Raw genomic sequence first — 21892 nt, 5'->3', positions numbered from 1 at the left:
TTAACATTGCCAACACCCCTACTCTCATGTAACACACAAGAACACTTTACAGCAGAGGGCATTCTTTGTAAAAATGAATGGTTTGTAGTTAAAGAACATAAGATGTATTCTAAATTTTGTCTGTTAATGCATCAAACAAACATCATATTTTACATGCACTAAAATTCTACTTGAGAGGGAGGAAACTGCTTCTAGAACTTCAACTATAAGATTCTTAGTCTTATTAGAGATACAAATGGGGATGTTTACATTTCAGGTATAAGACAACCAACTACGATTAATTCCATCATTATACAGTTCTTGGAAACATAAAGTAGCAGTATCCTTGACGCATAATGAAAACCTTGCCTCTATGGCCAGCCAACACACAAATATGCTCACCAGAAATTATGGCACAACTCGCAGAAACAGATTTCCACATGCTAATTACCAAAATTCAAAATCATAAGGATGGCATATATAGATACACATGTGTATGTTTCTAATCTCATTTCCACTCACCCCCAAGTCCTGCAAACCTAAAATAAGATTTACCTAGTTTGCAAATTTGGATGTATGTAAATCATTACCTCATATACATAGAATATGAATACAGTATAAGAGATACTGTGGTAAGTTAATTTCTTGCCATCACCAAATTAAAATGTACCAATAGTCTCGATGATGATTATAGTCCTTACAGAAAATGGTTAATTAACAAAGATTCTTTTACTTCTGATCCTCAATTCTTACCAGGTAGGGGAAAAAAAGTTAAATATACCTTAGTTTGACCAGACCACTGAGCTGATCAACAGCTCTCCTAGGGCTGGCCCAAAGTTTTAAATTTATTTTACATGGCTGAGAACCAATTGGGTAGGGCACAGCAACATTGGCCTAGGTAATGTTTTGGGAAGGTTAGGTTAGGTTGTACCTCTATAATCGCCACAGCCACATTTTTATAGCAAAGTTTGGTTGGGTCCTGGAGGGTAGGCCTAAGGCAATGTCAAGTACGACCTTGCACTGCAACTGAATAATAAAACCAATCTACTGGACAACATAACATATACTTTACATCGGAAATTTGTTATAGATTAGAAAGTGAAATTTACCAAAGAAATCGATAAGGTGTTCTGAGAGGAATTAATTTAGCATATAATTATACAAAAAAGTAAGCTGAAATCCTGATATATACGTTAGGTATCATCTTAGGCTAATGTTGATGACTGGATTAAGTTTAGCTAACATAGGCAGAGCAACTTTCATCACCAGCATTTTCTGATCACTTCAGATTACAATAAATATTTTTTATTGTGAACTATAGACTAGTCTTGTAAAGTTACCACAGTATCCTGGAATCTGTTATTTACATGTCAAGTAATAGAAAACAAAAGTTTGTTTACAAACGTAGGTGGTTTCGATAGTTATGAGATATCTTACCTCTATAACGTCACCCCTTTTGTATTTCTTAACCTTGTCATTCGAATTATTTCTTTTTGCTAACATTTTTCCATTTTTCTTACGATCGGGACCATGTCCCATTATTCCACTTAACTTAACTTATAAGTTATATCTTTATTTCCAGTCTTAGGTGTCAGGATAAAGCAACTAAATGCCAAAATCACAGTTTTGCATAAAACAAGATAAATTTAAAAGGGCATTGTTTTCTGTTTTTAAAAATACAGTGCAATATATTGTAATAAATATTCTAACTGATTTTCGTTTGTTTTAATAAAATTAGAACATAAAGATAACAAAATTTTCCTAAAAAATCAATCGCATTTTCTTCCAGACTGTTCTTGCTCGAAGAGCAATGTAATAATAACAACAACAATAAAAATAATCGTTAATTGTTCCTAATGTTCGACTAGATAACTATAGAAGAAAGCTGCTGGTTGTTGGACTGTAAAACTCACGACAACGGAGATTTTCTCAACAACGAACATCAAAACTTAATGATGGAGTGCACAGGACAGAGGAGGAAGAGAAAGTCCTGGGGGTCATCACATCTGTGAATGAAGAATATGAAATCAGCGGTGAACGAAAATAAAACAAAATGCAACGAAGATAAGTGATATTTGTCGTATTTCTATTTTCCATGTTTCTCTGGTTATCAGGCACGTCAATTCGTTGTAGTCAGCTATCTATGTCTTGCATAATGTTGATGTAAAATCAATTAAAACATTTATGAAAGAATATTGGGATAACAAATAAGATGTAAATACATTTAACGATTTAAAAGAACGTATAAATACGGTGCCTAGCAAGTATTTAGTGACAAATGTATAAAATTGTGTGTGTGAGAGAGAGAGAACTTTCTTGAAGTACGAGCCACTGAAACGTTGAATGGAGAAGGGAGCCGTTTTAAAGACATTGGTCATTGCTACTACTATTTCAACCGTGGAACAGAATTCTCTACGTGTAAACCAATATGTTAGGGAGTGAGAAACAAACAAATGTCATCGTGCTGTTTGCAATTTAAGGAAAACCCTGAGTACAAGGAGGTAGGTTGAGTTCGTTTTACTGTAGTAGCTTGGCTCTGATGCAAGGCTGAGCCTCAGCTTGGGCCCAGGTAACATCTTGACCGAATTTTACTACTGTTGAGGCGAGTAGGCCTAATTCAAAATTCGTTTGTATTGTGATACTTCAGTGTTCTTGATCAGGGGCTCTATATAGTTCAGGCAGTTTATTCAGTTTTAATTAAATCTTTAGTTTAATACCACAACCACTCCCTTGAGCATAGGCCTACTGTTTAAAACCAGCCCTGTGAGAATGAATGCTGAAACATAAATCAAATTATTAATATCTCGGTAACAGAATACTTGCGGTAGTTTTTATTATGGATTCTTTGTGCATTAAACATATTAAGGAGAGTTAGGGGCACGGCATAAAAACTCCAGCATCTAGTTGTGGTATTGAATTGAATTAATGCCTATTGTTTCATGCATTTCTGACTGTTGTTGGTGTGAAGCACTTGGTTTCATATTTCCACAGGCCCCTGTTTAGAACAGTTAAGGAGGTACTCCCAGTGGGAAACTAGGGTTTTGGTAGGTGCAGGGTGAGGGGAAATTGACCTATAATGAGTTAATTGCACCAATGAGATTGATTATAAAATTCATGAACCACAAAAAGAGCTGTTGAAAAAATAAATGGTTCATGGGTAGAACTAATTATTAGCTCCGTGTCTGATATTACCTTGGAAATTTACTTTCTCTATAGTATTTTGGTTGATTGTCAAGAATTTAGTGTTATTTTTTATTGCTTGACTTTAATTAACCTCAGAACTGATTATAGTTTTGTTATCACTCATGTGCAGTGTTATAGGGTATCTTCTGAGAAAAAGCGGAGTTTCCTTGACTGGAGGGTCTGGGGGGCTCTGCCCCACGACTAAGTAACACGGCCTACAAGGTTAGGTTAGGTAGGGTACATTAGGTTAGTATGGTTCTTATTATAACATATTTTTCGGTGGCCAATCCCTTGTGGAACGTATGGCTCCATAATCTGACTACAGACTCTCACCATCTTGGGCGGGTTTGTTTATATTCTGGTATGCGACGATCTAACCATCACATTCATTGATGCCAAGTGGTAAATGTCGAATTAAATTATAAAAGGGACAAAACTGAGAATCATATGTTTAGACTAGTGTTTTAACATTTTTAGCCACAGTCCCTTGAGACTGGAATAAATACTATTACTTATCTAGTAACTCAATTGAAATTTGGGAACTATAAATTGTTGGCTTGTTATACAACAGATGTAATTTGTAAAAACTTAAATTAATTTATCAATACAGTACATACATATTTTATGCAAAATTTTCTTGCCTCCTTACCGAACAATCTCACTACCTAGGTAAAAAGCATTTGAACAGTACTTGTCTGCTGGAGTACTACTATCTTCATAGTATTTTTGGCTGGCATGCACTACAAATAAAATAACATTAGTACCGTATTAGTACAGTAATGAGTTGATGCAAAGAAAATAATTTTATCTTGAAAAATTAGGTTTTGAATACTGTACACGTTATCCTCAAAATTATAATGTGACTTAATCTTTTTCAGGGAAGTGTGATGGACATTTGAAATTAGACAAGATACAGGAGGCCATGATGATAAAGTAAAACAGAGGAGATATGCCTGTTGGAGGAAATCGCTATCCACATACAGTATTCCACTTGTATGTGTCAACTCTGTGAGCTATGATGGTCACTGGTTTATCATTTTTTCTGTTTGAACATTTTTAATTTGTTTATATGAATTTTGATTTGGAAATACCTAGTGGTAGAGAGATGTAGAGAATAACAGTAATATATGAAGTATATATTTTAGAAAAATAGAAAAAAATGAGGTCTATATTCAAAGTGCAGTTAAGATGGATGGAAGACTAGTTCAGTTATTGGTTGTGGTGATAATTATATCATTTCAAGTTTCCCATGAATAAGAGCAGTAAAACATTATGCATTATTACATAGTGTTGTTAAATATTATTACAGGACAGAATTTCATTATACAACTTTTGGTTCAGCATTAAGCTTTGAACTGTATTTTTTTACTTTATTGCATTGAACTTGTTTAGTTTCTTAATATGATCACGTGGCACAGCAGAAAGAGTACTTGATTGTCTTTCACTTAGTATTATGTAAACTGAAATCATCTTTGAGCTGTATGAAATTACCAAATCAGATGGATGGAAAGAGAAAAAAAAATGAATGTCCAAAGTGTGGAAAGATATACATGTTGGCCAGCAGCCTGAAGACACATATGCTGAGCCATGCAGTCTCTAATTATGGTTGCTCTAAGTGCCCCTCAACTTTCTTAGATGAAGAATTGTTAAGAAAACATACATCAGAGTCGCACTTCAATGTTATTCAGGACTTTGATGACTTGTGCTTTAAAAGTGAAAAGAAAAATCAAAAGAAACTGAAAGTTTACCATAGGCTTTTCAGATGTTCCAAATGTCCTGAAACATTCACAAAAAAAGGGGAGCTACAAGCTCACTCATCTTCTCATGGCAGTGACTGTAGTTCAGTAGCTGTTGCAGCACTTAAGTCATGTGAAATTTCAGATGTGAGAAAAGATGTAGTAACCAAATTATCTGGAGACAAAAATATTTTGGAAAGCATACAGTTGGACTCTAAAAGTAGTTTTCCTAGTCATGGCTTTGAAAGGGATGTACTAAAGATTTCACTGTGGATCAATCCCGAAGTCCTTAATGAAAACTCTGATGCATGTAAAACCGTAATATCTATTGCACATCCAAATGAGGATATAAAAAGTGGTGAAGGCAAACATGAAAGTAGAATAGAAAGGTTACAAATAGGTCCACAGAACATTATTGATAACAGTGTTAATGCAGAAGGTGATCAAAACATTGCTAACTGTATATATATTGCTGTGAATACAGGAGTATCTTTCATCCCAAGGACAGAATGGGATAAGACAGATGTGTGTGAAGCTGCCTCTTCAGTAAATGAGCAAACTGTATCAAATTCTGTGTTATTAGAGAAACATCCTTTGTCATCTACTGAAGTAGATCAAAGTGAGCATTTTATTGCTCTCTTCAAGTGCCACAGTTGCCCGATGACATTTTTCTTAAAACAGGAAATTGATAGTCACATTTCAAATCAGTGTAATGTCGATAGTTTCAAGGAAATTGAACATTTAGAAGAAGCAGCAGCAAAAACAGGAATTTTGGTTCAGCCACTGAATTCATATGATATAATTTTTAAATGCACACATTGCCCTCTGATATGCCTAAATAAACAAGAAATTGAAAACCATATTTCTAGTCATGGGGATAATTTGGAAGATAAATGTCTCCAGAAGTATGAGGATGGCGGAAGGAGTATTATTTTAAGTGAAGAGAAGACAAGCACAGTTCTACTAGACAGATATTTAACCACTAGTTTCCAGAATTCCAAGGATGAGGCAGATTGTACCAGGAAAGTTTATACATGTTCTGTTTGCAGTAAGGTGTTTTCCAACAATAAAAAATTTATGGATCACAAAAGAATCCATGGGAATCGTAAACATGTTTGTGAAATATGTGGCAAGAGTTTCCGAGCAAAATCGTATCTTCTGGTGCATGTGAGTGTTCACTCTGAGATGAGACCTCATGTATGTAAAGATTGTAATAAAGGTTTTAAAAGTCTTCCAGCACTTAAAAAGCATGAAGTTATTCATTTAGATAAAAGACCTTTTGAGTGTTCAGTGTGTGGTGCTAATTTTAAGCGTAAAAATGCGTTAACATTACATGCAATTGTTCATTCAGCGAGTCGACCACATGAGTGTGAAAAATGCAAGAAAACATTCAAAAATCATCGTACACTTAAAGGACATATGGAACTTCATAAAGATAAGAATACAAATGCGGAATCATATTTTTGTGTTGACTGTCGTAAATCATATTCCAGTTTGCAGAACTATCACAACCACATGAGATATCATGCTGGTAACTTTCCATACAAGTGTCAGTACTGTGAAAAGGGATTTGTCACTAAATCATTCCTAACTCAACATCTTAGAATCCATACAGGTGAGCGCCCATACAAATGCACTTTATGTCAAAAGAAATTTACTCTGAGAAGCACTTTAAGAAACCATATGGATACTCATTCCAGCACAAAACGATATATGTGTCATATTTGTGGTGTTCACCTGACCTATCGACAGGCCTTGGCCATGCATGTTAAAATGCACACTGGTGTGCGAGAACATGAATGTAGTGTGTGTAATAAAAAGTTTTTCTTAAAATGTAATTACAATAGACATATGCGCATCCACAATGGAGAGAGGCCATACCAGTGTTTGATATGCTCAAAAACCTTTAAGCAGGGTGCCCACCTCAAAACTCACATGGCCTCTCACAGAAATGAGAAGCCTTATCAGTGTAATGTTTGTGATAAGTTTTTTGTGTATCGAAGTTCACTTCAAAATCACATGGCAACTCATTCAACAGATAAACCATTTGTATGTGAAAAGTGTGGTAAAGGGTTTAAGAGCAGAGGTAGCCTGAAGATTCATGTATTGACACACAACACAGAGCAAAAGTTTGAGTGTCCAGACTGTGGTAAAAAATTCAAACTGGAAAGTTCTCTCCATATTCATTTGAAAAAGAAGTCAGACGGAACTCATGTATGCCAGCTTTGCAAAATGGTTTTCATGCGTAGAGCCTGCTTATACCAACATAAAAAAATGCACTTAGTTGAAATGGAACTTGATGACAGTCTGTAGTGATAAACAAGGTAATGAAACTGAGGAAGCAGCATAAGAACCAGATTTTGGAAATGCCAAGTTTCCAGAAGTTCCCCGTGGATTTGGTAATCAAGATGACATTAAATTTTATATTGTTTAATTATTTCATGGTTTTTTTTTTATCCTCTAGATTTTAATTTTTTTCTGTAGTAATAAAACCATGATCCTCAATATGTATCATTCATGTAAAAAACATAACTTTCACAGCAGAATGTCAAATTAAGAGACTTCTTTACTATATGTCACTTGGCATTAACTAGAAAAATTTGGATATGCAGACTCACTTAACTGAAGCAGCTAAGTGGCATGATACTTCACATGGAATGAATGAGACAGACCGGATGTAAATACTAATTAGTATTTGTGTATGAATGAAAATGAAGCTGATGAAGGAACTTCAGCTTGCTGAGGCCAATAGGGTTCTATCAGTATCATGTGGGAGTTGCTGAAATGTCTGAGTCTCCAGTACTGTTCTTACTAGGAAGACGAGTAAATCCATGCACTTCCAAATTGCCCCATGTGACCATGTAGGCATTGCTTGTTTGTGCCAAGTGATCCAGCAGAGTGGAGCAGTAGTTCGAGTGTTTCTTGTTTAACTGAGCAGTGAAGAGATCTGCTGGCAGAGTGCTCTTCAACTTCCATAGTTTCTCACGAATGTTTAATGTAGTGACTATTCTAGTCGGAGTACCTCTCCTCCTTTCTCATAAATTTATTCTCCCAGGGACAAACTTAAGACTTAGCGTGATGTTCCTCTCCCACTCCCATGAAAGAATTTGGATGGGTAGAATGCATATTGGAGATTTTGTTCCCCTTCTTTCCTCTAGTAGGGTATTGGTGTGTTGTTATAAATTAAACCTACTATTGTGCCAGCCTCTTGTTCCTCTAATATAGGGGGTAGTGCTGTTAGTGCGCCTCACGTGGTGCATAGTAACTGTAGGCATTATTAAAGAGTATTTGCATTGTTCCTGAAGCCACTAGCAGCTCCCACTTTCTAGCCATTTATTTTACCTGTTTCCACTTCTTTTCTTCTGTCTTGCTGTCAAACCTCTCAAACTATTACCTCTTAGTGCAACTGTGGGGTTTTATGCCAGCCCCACCTTAAGATCTTTGTACAGGTTGACCATCACTAATCCGGCAATCAGTAGTCCGGAACAATCATTAATCCGGCACAAATTTTCCGCACTAATTTTCAAATTTCCCGGGTCGCTGCACTGACTCGCTCGCCAGCTGCTTCGATTTGGTGGCGCAGTGTGCTGCATCAACAAACTGGTAGCCTAGCCTACATTATATTGAACTGTATTCACATATTAACAGTATTATACAAACATCAACATAACGAATGTGCATCTTTTTCATAGCTCTTTTAAAAAGTTATGCTTTACTACATTGTTTCCAATTGCGTATATTCTCATATTGCTTTTGTATTATAAATTGCGATCAATGTTTGGTTTGGGAATGATATCGCGGTGTTTATTTCGTCGCATTTAACAAGTTCAAAGCACTTTTCTTGCTTCTAGTTAGCGTAAATGAATATGGATACTTTATTTATTTGGGACACGGATATTTTTCGTTATACGAAGTGTTTTTAAGTCGAAATATAACTTAAATACGTTTCGTTGTAAAATTAATTTAGCTATTTTTTTTCGTTAATATATAACATTCGCGGGAATCGCGGCTGGCCGTTTGGGGGCATGTTTGTTTTGTGTAAAAAAAAATCAAGATTCCATTCACTATTTTCTCTTGATTTCATCATAACACGAGCTTTACGTACTTATCTTTTATCGGCGTGAAAACAGTAGTAATTTGTATTCTTTCATGCCCAGTAGTTTTGATTAAAATACATTCTCTCCAGTTTTATTTACGGTCGAGTGTCATCCATGTTGCCAATGCACGATAATTTATAGTCATTAGCAGCTTGAACATTGTTTTCTCAGCTTCAGCTACAACTTACAGCTTTAAGTTACTGTAGCAGTATATTTCCCTGCCGATCTTTTCTCCAAAGCGAATAAGGGTATAGTGTAAAAAATATATCGGTCCTATTGTACAGTACTTAACGTCATTTGTAACATAAATACGGTAATTGTGTATTATCGTACGGTGGTTGAAATACAAGCAAAACAGTTGTTATCCAATACGATTATTAACAAAACAACAGTTTCTCGTTCGGTTGTTTATGGCTGTACGCATTTACGCAAGAGTACAACGTTACTAACAATACTTTTATCATTCTCTTTTACTTTTTTAACTAGCAGATGGAATAAAGAGATGGAGGAAAAGAAGTTATTCTATTGTAAGTTGGTCTCTCTCGCTGACTGATTGTACCTGCTGCCTGCGCCTGCGCGAATTCTAAAAATATTTCCTAAATATTTTCGTACCGGTATTAATTGCTAACCCCATCATAATCGTAAACTCAAAATATCGTAAGTAGAATTATCGTAACTCGAGCACTACCTGTATTTGATATTTGTCTTTTCTTTATTAACCAACTTGTACTGATTTATAGGATATTTTAATTCTAAGATGAGGTGCTTAGCTACTGGATTTCGTTTATTCTAGCCTAATAAATGGCTAATCCGGCACCCTCCAGGTCCCAATGATGCAGGATTAGTGATGGTCAACCTGTACTTCATCTCCTTTATTTTCTGAATCTCTCCATCTAAGTATCCAACCACTCCAAATCTCTCTTTTTACTGTCTTAAGCACTAAATGGCCAAAAGTGCCGCAGTGCTTGGCTTGACAGCCTAAATTTCATAAATCAATCAATTAGTCTTAAGAACTAAGAAGACATTGTTCCAGCAGGTTTATATGGTTCCATTTGGCCTCTTGTGAGCATTGGCTGAAAGTAATGTAGTCCAGCAAGTGGGTAACCTCAGTTGCGTTCCTCATAGAGAGGGCTCTGCCCCATTCTCCTCCAGTAGGAACTGGGTAAAAAGTAACTGAAATTTTACTAGTTACTTCCCTGGCACTTCTTTCAGGTTTCCAGTAACTGGAAGGAGAGCTTGGCACCTCCCATACTGACTCTGTGTTCCTGATCAATCTCTCATATCTCTCTAGTGAGGGAAGGGCCAGGTTTCCATTAGTTTTCTAGTTCACAGGGCTGGAGTTGCAACTGTCCATTCAGGTGGAACCATAGTTGGTTTTGGGGAAGGAGCCAGGCCTTCTGACTTTTCTATAAGAGAGTACGTATATGTTTCTGGTATTTGTTCCTTGGACTCATGGTGGTGCTCAAGCTACTGTAACTCTCTTATTGTGGACAAGACAAGTTTGCATCCTGCCTAAGGTTTGTGGTTGAGCTTAAGTTGGGGAAGAGATGCATTGAATTCCAGGTATCTTTCTCCTCCCCCTAACTGTAGACGGTCCGAACTGTGTTCATGGTGGTTGAGTAGATATGGGCAAAGCTACACAACTGAGCATCTGACTGAAGATTTGATTCTGACAATGTGTGCTCTTTGTCCTCTCTTTAATAGGGGTGCTGGTGGTGGTGTAATATGTTATTATTCATCATGAAACTGTTGCTTATTTACCTGGGTTTCCCATTCTTTTGTGTTTTCTGGTCTTTCCTGGAGGATGGTTCAAAATGGTAAACTAAACTCTACCACAGGGCCTTTTTATCCTCTTACATCAGATTTCAAACTGTGTAGGAGATTACAGGAGTCAGCTTTCCTTCACTCAATAAATTTGACTGGCAAGCTGGCATTTCCAGGTGGTGGCAGACTACCCTTGGTCTCTTGCGTTTGGCATAGACTGTTTGGGACATAGTGGAAATCAGTAATCTCAGGTTCCAGTAACTTGGGAAAAGTAACAGTCTCATTCTGAGATGGTATATTCATCCTAGGAGGTAGTTGCCATGTAAAAGATGGAGGTTTTTATCCTTGTGGGAACATATTGCAAATTCAAGGAGATACATTTTGTCTAGATTCATAAACCTTAAGTCTATGGTAATCATACTTCACACTGTCCCAGGGTTTGTCCCTATCACCAATGGAAAAAAGTGATTGGGCACTGACAGGTGAATGGGTGCGTCTCTGCTACTTTCCTACCTGCTGCCTTTAACTACTTCATCACCAAGCTTCAATGATCGAAGCACCTGTTGCCAAAGGTTATCCATATAAATGGAGAAAGTTTATATATCTAGAAGAAATTCAAAATATCTTGAATTTGCAATTTTGGCATATCCACACTTTTCTTTGTATTATTTGTTTTTTTATGAAGAAGCACTATAAAGAACTTTTAATATGACCCTGTTATGTTTACTTCTTAATGTTGATTGAGGGGTCAGGTGCTTTTTGGTGCTGTCTTTTTGGCCCCAATCTTTTGTGCCCCATTTTTAGCGCTCAGTTATTACGACGCTCTTGCCTTTGGCCCACCATGGTTTGGCGCCAAAATTAAAATTAAAGGATGGAAGAAATGGATTAATTTAAACTATGGCCTAAAACATTTTATGTAAAAGAAAAAGAAAATTATAATTAAAATCAGTAATTTAATGTATTTCGTAATTGTGGGCTAAACCACACATACTCTGTTTCCCTTTCATCAAAATGGCACACAGTATTCAAAATGCGCTCATCAGCTCTTACATACTTACTTAAGAAGATTTTGTTTAGGAGCATGGCCAGCAACCAATTGTTCATGATATGTATCTTGACTCGCTTGAATTTTTCTCAGTCCATGATTAAATTTCCATATAATGGGTGGTGAACTCCTGATTCCACATATATTTTTCTATGAGCTGCTTCTGCATGATTGTTATTTTGGTCCTCTTCAGCGATTGTTCGATTGTATTGGTTCCACATCTCTGAAGGAAAAAGAGCAGGCCGCCCACCATTGTCTCTTCTCATTGATCATCCCACGTAATTATCTTCAAACCAGTTAAGCAGTGGTTGAAGTTCTAGAGACAAGCCTTCTGGAAGGGCAGAGATGTAGTTATCCAAGTAAGGAACAGGCACGAAGCATAAGGTTGTGATCATTTTAGCTCTTGAAGCAAATTTAGAATCATTGTTATATAAAACCTGGACCCAACCCTGTTTAAGATGCTTATGTATATTATGTGCTAAATGGAAGAAACACCTTGTATCATTACTCCTGGAAAACATTCTTACATTGCAGAAATAGCTAGTTTTTCAAAGTCACAAGAAATTTTTCTTGGATTTAATCCTTGGATTGTATCAGGAACCATCTGAAATGTGTTTACATATGTTGCACGCCTTTTATTTGGCAATAAGGCTTATGAAACTGGATAAACTCCTCCAAGCCTTCTCATAATTACATACACCTGTATAAATAACGGAGGAGATAGTTTAAAGGTCCCACTAACATACCATACTTCAGAATCTTGTAAAAACATAGTTTAAAGGTCCCATCGGCATACCATACTTCTGAATCTTAGAGATAGTTTAAAGGTCCCATCAGCTTACTTCAGAATCTTGTAAAAATAGTTTAAAGGTCCCATCCCCATTCTGAATCTTAGAGATAGTTTAAAGGTCCCATCAGCATACCATACTTCAGAATCTTGTAAAAACATAGTTTAAAGGTCCCATCGGCATACCATACTTCTGAATCTTAGAGATAGTTTAAAGGTCCTATCAGCATACCATACTTCAGAATCTTGTAAAAACATAGTTTAAAGGTCCCATCAGCATACCATACTTCTGAATCTTAAGAGATAGTTTAAAGGTCCCATCAGCATACCATACTTCAGAATCTTGTAAAAATACAGTCTAGCTCTGTCTCCCAAAAATTAAAATTCTGTTATCTTCATGGCCACTGTCAGCTATTAAAAAGTTTTCTGTTAACTATTGTTCTTCATATAATGTCTGTAGTCATCAGGAATCACTAAATCAAAACATTACCAGGATTTAGAGGAACAAGATTCATTTGATTTCTTCTTCTCCTTGCAGTTTGCTTCATTGCATCTGAGTTTGGAAGTGCTGCTTGAGCAGCTTAAGAAATATTTTCTGTACAGGAACTTATAATTGCTGATTGTTGATCTTGACTCTCTCCAGCCCAATGCTTTACACGGGTTTTAATTACAGCTACTTCCATGCTTGCTGCTGAAGCACCATGAGAATGCTTGTTTATTTCCTTTGTCACTTCATTGTTTTTAGTGTGTATACAGGTTTTGCACTTGTTCTTGTTTTTAGTGTGTATACGGGTTTTGCTTTCCTATCTCCAAAACTTCATCAAAGGGTCCTCCTTGCTGTGCATGTCGAACACATAAAAATATCCATTGTGAGAAAATTTTGGTTTGCCTTTCTTACTTAAAATACTTTCAGCCATTTCTGCCATTTTTGAAGAAAATCAGTAAAGTAAAATTCAACTAGTATGTTGCTCTAAATAACTACAGTAGGTGCTTAGTACTAACGAGGCAATTCCTATACCTGTACTTCTAACATTTGCTTTAAAATGTTTTTCAAGTTAAAGAAAAGTAAGAAAGGTACCTTTGGTGATAAGTGGTTTGGGTTATAAACATCAACTAAGTTCTAATGATGGCACCAAATCGTTGAATGCCAAAAGCATGAGCACCAAAATGATGGTGCTATAAAATTGGCGCCAAAATGGTACCATTCCATGGTTGAGATAATCCTTGACTGCAAGAGTATGTATTTCATAATTATTTTGTGTTGAGAGACTTCCTCCCTTCTGACTGTTACATCACTTTGCTCAACTGTGATGTTGATTGATTGTTTTATTTAATTTCTATCATGCACTGATCTTGGACTTCTTGTCAGGCTCTGTACATTGGTGGTCCCTTATAAATATTTGAAATACAGTATTGTGCTCTTAGCTGTACTACTCTTGCTTCTTGCAATATTTTTCACTCCTGTAGTTTACATATACAGTGGTACCTCAGCATTTGAATGGCTCCCAGCTTGAACAATTTGCTAATCGTATGCTTTGTTTGAGTAGAAAATCATGTGGTAGTTGACAATTTGCTTGGCAATCAAGTGAGTAAACATGACTTGCTAGAACATGTAGAGATGTGACAAGTTGTGTGCAAGTTTCCCAGCTGAAACAACGGGGAAAGTAGTCATTCAGTATGCAGTTCTGCTAAAATCTCATTCGTTTCTTTGTATTTTTTTAACTATATTTTTACTTTAATACATCACCTTGGTGCTTAAGAAGGTTACAGATGACTGCAAATAAAAAAGAATAAATCGAAAAATGATAGAGATTAAAATAAACTCATAGCAAGATATGAGTGGTGTCTGCATCACTGATCTCACTACTGAGTTTCACATGTCAAAATTGTGATCTCTAAAGTACAGTAATACAAAATAGAGAGGCCATCAGCTATTATTAAATAGTTTAAACAGACCACTGAGCTAATTTATTTAACTCTCAGAGCTGGCTAGGAGGATTTGTCTCTATTAATAAGGTTTAAATTTGAATCAGTTACAGCTCTAAAAATTTTATAATTAAGTTAATTGGTTTGCTTCCAAAACGTGACATTTCATTGTCAATTATATTTTGGGCATTCACACAAAAAATGTTTGACTGTTAGTGTTACTTTACATTCTGTACATATAGGCGTAGAATCATTTCAGCTATTCATCTGAAGAGGCTAATGCTGTTAAAGGAGTGACAGCATTTATAAAACAAAGATCACAGACAGTTCAGTAGGATTTGTGGTTTGAGGAAGATGTAGTAGTAGTAGGAGGAGGTGGAAGAAGTAGTAGTATGTGAGCACTTGTTTAGACTTAGGAGAGGGCAGTTGATACAGGAAGTCTTTCTGGTTGAGTTAGATGGTTGCATTGGCCAGTTTCAGTTCGCTTCAGTTGTACTGCAAGTTGTATCAGTGATCTATCTTGGCAGCAGTCATAATCACTTCAGGTGAGTACTCAGCTTGTTTTTTTAACTACAAGCTATCTAGGCATTTGGCAGAAATGACATGAGCAGGGGTATCTGTTAAAATGACGGACATATTACGTCCATTTGATGGAACCAGTGATGTTGGAGAAATGGTTGCTAGGCTTAAGGAAATTAAGGAACTACAAGTTATAATACCTTTATTCTTAGAAGGAAATGCAGTCTATGTATAATGAATTAAGTGATGACAAGAAAAAACAGTCGGTCAAGTCAGCATTAATTGAAGCTTTTGCCTTAAATCCATCTCAAGCTTATGAACAATTTGCTAAGCGCATGTGGTGCGATGAACCAGGTGATGTGTGTGACTGATTTGCAAAGGTTAGCAAGATTGGCAGATGTTTCTTCTGATGCGTTGTTGAGGGCATTTGTGGCTGGGTTGCTAGCAGCTGTGTCACGCAAACTTCGTGCAGTTTCTAGAGTTGATAAAATAAACCTTGACAGCATTGTTGATCATACAAGGGTGTTGATGTCTGAACTGGTTGAAATGCCAGTAAAAGCAGTTGCTAAAAGCACAGCTAATCCTCAAGGGAAAGTGATGAGTGATGTGAATGTGTTTGTGAATCAGCAGTTGAAGTGTTTTGGGTGTGGTGGACCACATTTGGTTAGGTTTTGTTCTGAGCATAGTTTTGTCTGTTATAGGTGTGGTGAGGTTGGTCACTTAGCTAGAAATTGTTCAAAAGGTAAGCAGGGAAATGGTGTCGGAGGATCTGGTGCGCTAGCAGTTCCTCAAAGTCAGTATTAACGGTGCTTCCTGTCGTTAAGGTTCATGTGAAGGGTCAGGTGGTGAATGCTTTGGTGGATACTGGGTGTTCTAGAACTGTTGTTGCTCTGTGAGTATGTGAGGTCAAGAGTGGTAAGTGGCATATGGTGGTTGCAGTTGATGGCCATGAGATTGTGTGTAAGGGTGAGTCAGTTTTGTCAGTGGGGGGATAGTAAGGAGTTGTTCTTAAGTTGTGTTGTGTTGAGTAGCATGCTGGTTGGTGTAGGTGTTGTGCTAGGTACAGGTGCAGTAAAGAGGTTGGGGCCATGGTGGTGACCATGGGTCAGGTAAGGTTTTTGAAGAGTGACGAAGTGATGGAGACATTGAAGCCGAGTGAACTGAGTCTTGCTTGTGCTGGAAGGTTTACTGCATTGCCAAAACGAGTGATTGTTGAAGATAAGGACTTTCTGTCAAACTTTGACAGTGAATGTTGGATGGCAATGTGGCGCTGGAAAAATGTAATTCCTCCAGAGTCGAAAAATGAGGTTAGCTGTTACGCAAGTACTGCTTTGCCTACAATCAAAGAGAAATTTGATGAAGAAATCGAAAGTTGGATAGAAAAAGGGTGGCTTAAACTAGCTAAAAAGACTGCCCATTAGGGTTTGATACCACTAATGGCCGTAGAGCAGGTTAATAAGAGCAAGGTGCGACCAGTATTATATTTGAAATGTCCCCCAGGTGTTGATGTTACGGTCTGTGATGATACTATGCATCAATGGCAGCAAATTCCAGAGCCACCATGGCTAGTTGATCAGAAGTCTGCTTATCTTCAGATCAGAGTTGACAGTAGTTAATGGCCATATCAGCAGGTGTCATATAAGGGTAAGTTATATTACTTAACACAAGTAGGTTTTGGGTTCAGTGGTGCACCTAAAATAATGTCAAAGATCTTGAAAGAGGTCCTGTCAAGAGATAAGAAAGTGTGTTGTGGTACAGCTAGTTACATAGATGATATTGTAAATGTCGTTTCCATGGAAAAGGTGATTTCTCATCTGGCGTAAGTTTGGGTTAGAAACAAAGACTCCAGAGTCACTGGTGGTGGAAAACCAAAGTTTAGGCATGGCAATCTGATCCCTTCAGTGAACAGTGAGAAATTGTCGCATAGAAATTCGTTTTCTGTTTGTGGTAAGCTGGTGGGGCATTATCCAGCCTGTGGATGGTTCATGTGGTGTGTAGTTATGTGAAGAGAATAAGTGAGGGTTAGGCTTGTGATGATGGATTGGAGGTAAGACTCAGTCATTGGTAAAGTTGGTTAAACGGTGCAAGATGATGACCCTGTTTGCGGGTATTGGTCTGTTCATGATGTTAAAGTGGGCAAAATTTGGTGTGATCCTATTAGCGTAGCTTTAGGTGTGGCTTTGAAAATGGGTGGAATGATTGTTGAGGATGGGGGATGGCTTCATAAGCCAGCCAATGCAGCTTGAATCAATGTTGCTGAATTAGATGCGGTGGTAAAAGGAATAAATTTAGCAATGAAATGGGATCTTGAGTCTGTTAAGATAATAACAGATTCAGCAACTGCATCAAGTTGGTTGTGTGGAATCTTTACTGGAGGTTTTAGGGTTAAGGTTTCTGGTATGTCAGAGATGTTGGTGAAACACCGATTGTTTGAGATAAAAGGTATAATTGATGAGTAAAATTTGAATGTCACTGTGACATTGGTAAAATTTTGTCAAAACAATTCTGATGGACTAACCAGAGTGAGGAAGGAGTGGCTTTGTAGTGAGTTTCTGGTGCCCACGTGTGCAGTGAGTTTGAGCAAGTTGCATGATAATTATCATTTTGATGCTGACAGATCATTTTATTTAGCACAGTTGATCCTGAAGCGAAGAGAGATGATTTTGAGAAATGTGTTCGTGCATGTTTGCAGTACAGGTCAATTGATCCAGCACCTGTTAAGCATGATCCTGGTGAGTTAAGTGCCGAGAAAAATTGGTGTAGATTAGCAATGGATGCGACACATTACAAAGGAAGGGGCTATTTGACAGTAGCGAACTGTTGGCCAAGTAGATTTGCTGTTTGGAGAGAGATTGGGTCAGAAAATGCCCAAGATATTTGTTCAATTTTGTGCAGGTATGTCAGGAGAGAGGGCTTCCTGATGAAATTCTTCTAGATAACAGTACCAAATTCAGATCTCATCAATTTGAAAAGTTGTGCATGGCGTGGAACATTGAGAGGCGTTATTGCGCTGCATATCAAGCTTCTGGTAATGGGATTGTTGAACGTCACCATCTCACTATGAGGTGTTTAGCAGCATGAAGTAATAAGGACCCTTTGATGATAGTGTTTGTGAGAGTACTCCATGTAACATGTTATTTAACTATACTTGGAGACATTCAGAGGTGTGGAACAGGATTGATAAGAGTGGCTAAATCTGCTGTACAAGTTGGTGATGAAGTTTTTGTGAAGCCTCCTAATGCAAAGTGCATTTCTACGTCATGTATTAGATTATTAGTTATATGTAGCATTCTTGATGAAAGTGATAAGTTGAAGAGTGAATCAGATGTGATGAGCAGGCTGACATGCCTGAGTCCTCCAGGATGGCTCGACATTAGCAGCCTCCTGTGTGGATGGAGGATAATGTGAGTCATTGGTATGTAAATCATGTGGGGGTTTGGTTGGAGGAAGAAGAAGTAGTAAAAGGAGGAGGAGGGGGTGAAGATGTAGGAGGAGGAAGTACATGAGCACTTGTTGAGACTTAGGAGAGGGCAGTTGAGAAAGGAAGTCTACCAGTTGAGTTAGGTGGTTGCACTGGCCAATTTCAATTCGCTTCAGTTACGCTGTTAAGTTGTATCTGTGGTGTATCTTGGCAGCAGTCATAATCACTTCAGGTGAGTATTCAGCTTGTCTTTTTAACTACAAAATAGAAATTATTGTTAATTTGGATACAAGAAAAACAGGTATCTGGTGAGAGTTTCTGAGGTCATCATTTGCAAATAAGCAAAACTGCATGCTGATCTTTTCAAAAACCTGTGGAACGAATGCTGATACATTTAGTGAAGTGTCCACAGCCATTCATAGGTGGTTTGACAATTTTAAAAGAAGGGGGCCATACATAACATTGTAAGGCAAGGGAGGCTGCCAGTTTAAGGTTGCTAAGTAACCAATTGGTTCTTAGCCACGTAAAATAAGTCTAATCCTTCGGGCCAGCCCTAGGAGAGCTGTTAATCAGCTCAGTGGTCTGGTAAAACTAAGGTGTACTTACTTTTGCAGAGGCTGAGGGCTTTCTTCCCAACAAGTGCTCAGTTGTGATGAGACAGGCTTATTCTAGAAAAAAAGTATCAAACAGGAGAAGTCATTGCCAGAACACAAGCCAATAAAGGACATATTCACTGATTGTTTGGGAATAAAAATGGGGATTTAAATCTTGTCTTTGCTCGTCTACCACTCAAGAACCTGAGGATCTTCAAGGATAATAGTAATGAAAAGTAAATTATATGTGTGAAAGGTTAATAGTACAACCTGGGTAACCTGGCAATTTCTTTAATTGAATAGCTTAAAGAAGTGGTTTGTCTTAGTGTCAAGAAATACCTTAGGGATAAGCAATTGTCTCTGAAGACCCTTCTTATGTTGGAGAATGCTCGTGCTCATCGTCCTGGCTTGTAGGCCGAGTTTTCTGCAGGAGTCTTATTCCATAACAGTGAAGTTCTTGTCCCCTAACGCAGCTTCTCTCCACCACCTCAAGGACCAGTAGGTCATCTCTAATATCAAGACACTCAACACCAAATCTTCATTCCAGAGGTGCTTTGAAGTTACCACTGATACAGAGTTAACCCTCTGAAAATTCTGTAAGAATCACTTCAACATCCTCCAATGCAGAATCCTCATAGACAAAGTCTATTGCAGGGACATGAACTCTGCCCTGAGGAAATTGTGGCCAGATACTTGTAGCAGAAAGGGACTTTGAATACTTTGAGGTTGAGCATGCTGTGGAAGATACTGTGTGTCTGGGCAAGTCCATGGGCTTGGTCAGTGGTGATGATCAACATGTGGAGGAGCACAAAGTAGAGCTCACAGGACATTTAGAGGGAGCAGCAACAGACAGCAGCTCAGCAAATGTCTTTAGAGGAGGAGAGAAGGGAGAATGTCCCTAGTTCTTCCAAACATCATCTCTCCTCTTCTTCACCTTCCACATATTCCATGAACTCTCTTAAGTATCAACAAAGTGAGAACAGAAGTGCCATTATTTTGCCTATACATAGCATTAAAGTTTTTTATATTCTGCATAATAAGCATTAATACTTCAAGTTAAATTATACTAGTTAAAATGTTTGGATCTTTTGTACTTTTGGGGGTCTGGAACAGGTAATACAATGTACATTATTCCTGACAGGAAAAGCACTTCAGTACTCGAACAAGTCAGCACTAAGGCATCCTTTAGGAACCAATTGAGGTTGAATATTGAGGTAACAATGTATAAACATTTCACATTTAGGCATAAAGGTTTTGAACCATGGTTAATTCATTTTTGTGTTCCACAATTCCACCTAGCCAAGTGGTCTCTTCACCATATGTATTTTACTTTCAGTAAATCCATAAAGTATGTTGAAAAATTTGTACAGCTTTTATAGGTTGGTTTGGAAAAACTGCATGGGTGACAAAAAACTGGTTCACGAACAGTCTCCAGGTACCACAGTATTTTTTTGTTGGGAATACAGCTTTTAGTTTTCTGTAAAAGAAAACCATTGTGAAGGCTTTGTCTGTCCATCCATACTTTTTCTGTCCACCGTCAGATCTTAAAAACTACTGTAGCTAGAGGGTGCAAATTGTTATGTTGATCATTCACCCTCCAATCATCAAACATACCAAATTGCAGCCCTCTAGCCTCAGTAGTTTTGATTTTATTTAAGATTAAAGCTAGCCATAATCGTACTGGCACCGCTGTAGGTATCAACAACACAGGCCACCATTAGACCATGGCTGAATATCATGGGCCGTGGCTGAAAGTTTCATACAGCATTATACGCTGTACAGAAAACTCGATTAAGCCAAAGAAACTTTGGCGCATTATTTACTTCATTACTTTTGTTACTTAGTTTATCCCCATTGTTATATCAGGCTATAGGATACTAATCACGTGCCATGTTTTGTAATGCAAACATTTTTACTTCTTTTATTAACTGACAAGTACTTCAGCTTCCTGACTTAAACTGAAGTGGTTTTGTAGCAACTCTCTTCCCCAAATGACATTTCAACCGAGAGTCAGTCCTGAGATAGGTAGAGTAGGGGAGAAATTTTCTCTTAAGCTGTATTTAGTGCATCTATGCTAGTCTAGACAATGAGAAGTGATACCATGAAATTATTATGTGCAACTGTATGATATTTGACTGTATGTAATATTCAAACCCCCCATGTTCTTCAAAACAAGTCATAAATTAAAATGAACATACCAAGCTGTTTCAGTGTTGGATGTCATCCTGGTTTTAACTATTACAAATACGTACCATTAAAAGCTTTGGTCATAAAACCTTCTGTAACAGCCTAGGCTATGTACTTTTCCCCAAGAACACTGACTAATTTATGGCAAATGAACCGCCCGCAATTTGTTTTAATTCTAAAGGCCTCAGGTTTGTATTTTAGCAAAAGTACAATTTACTTTTAAAAATCTGTCATTTTAAATGTATATTTGCATGGGGTAGACATACTATACTGCAAGGTTAGGCTAGGGTTTTGGGATAGCATAGCATAGAATAAGCACCAACCTATTCCTTTAACTGTATTTGCATTTTTTTTCCACTTTATACTAAAATCAGATTGAGGCAGTTGCTCCTCCCCCCTTTCTAACACCATGGGGGATGGGCATACTAAACTTCAGTAATCAACAATCATTCCCTACAAAACCAAGGTTTTGAACAAGAGCAGTCCCCACACAAATTTGGAACTAGTATTCTTAATGCTAAACAAGGAAGGGTATACAAAGTAAAAGCTATCAGGTTATTAATGAAAATCTTTTTTATATAACAAACTTTAAAAATGTCTTTCATTATCAGTCTTTGTACAAAATATCACAATTTCTTATAAGGATAAACACAAT

At 37.3% G+C, this 21892-nt stretch overlaps 1 protein-coding gene across 1 annotated transcript in view; it reads right to left on the bottom strand.

The window, feature by feature from the left end:
• LOC136845538 (zinc finger protein 208-like) overlaps positions 1–21892 on the bottom strand; it is a 38608-nt gene that overhangs the window by 2652 nt on the left and 14064 nt on the right. The window lies entirely within an intron of this gene.

Source organism: Macrobrachium rosenbergii, chromosome 14 (genome assembly GCF_040412425.1).
Source record: "Macrobrachium rosenbergii isolate ZJJX-2024 chromosome 14, ASM4041242v1, whole genome shotgun sequence".
Taxonomy (NCBI): domain Eukaryota; kingdom Metazoa; phylum Arthropoda; class Malacostraca; order Decapoda; family Palaemonidae; genus Macrobrachium; species Macrobrachium rosenbergii.
Note: the sequence above shows the minus strand (reverse complement) of the source record. Positions and strands in the feature narration are given on the sequence as shown.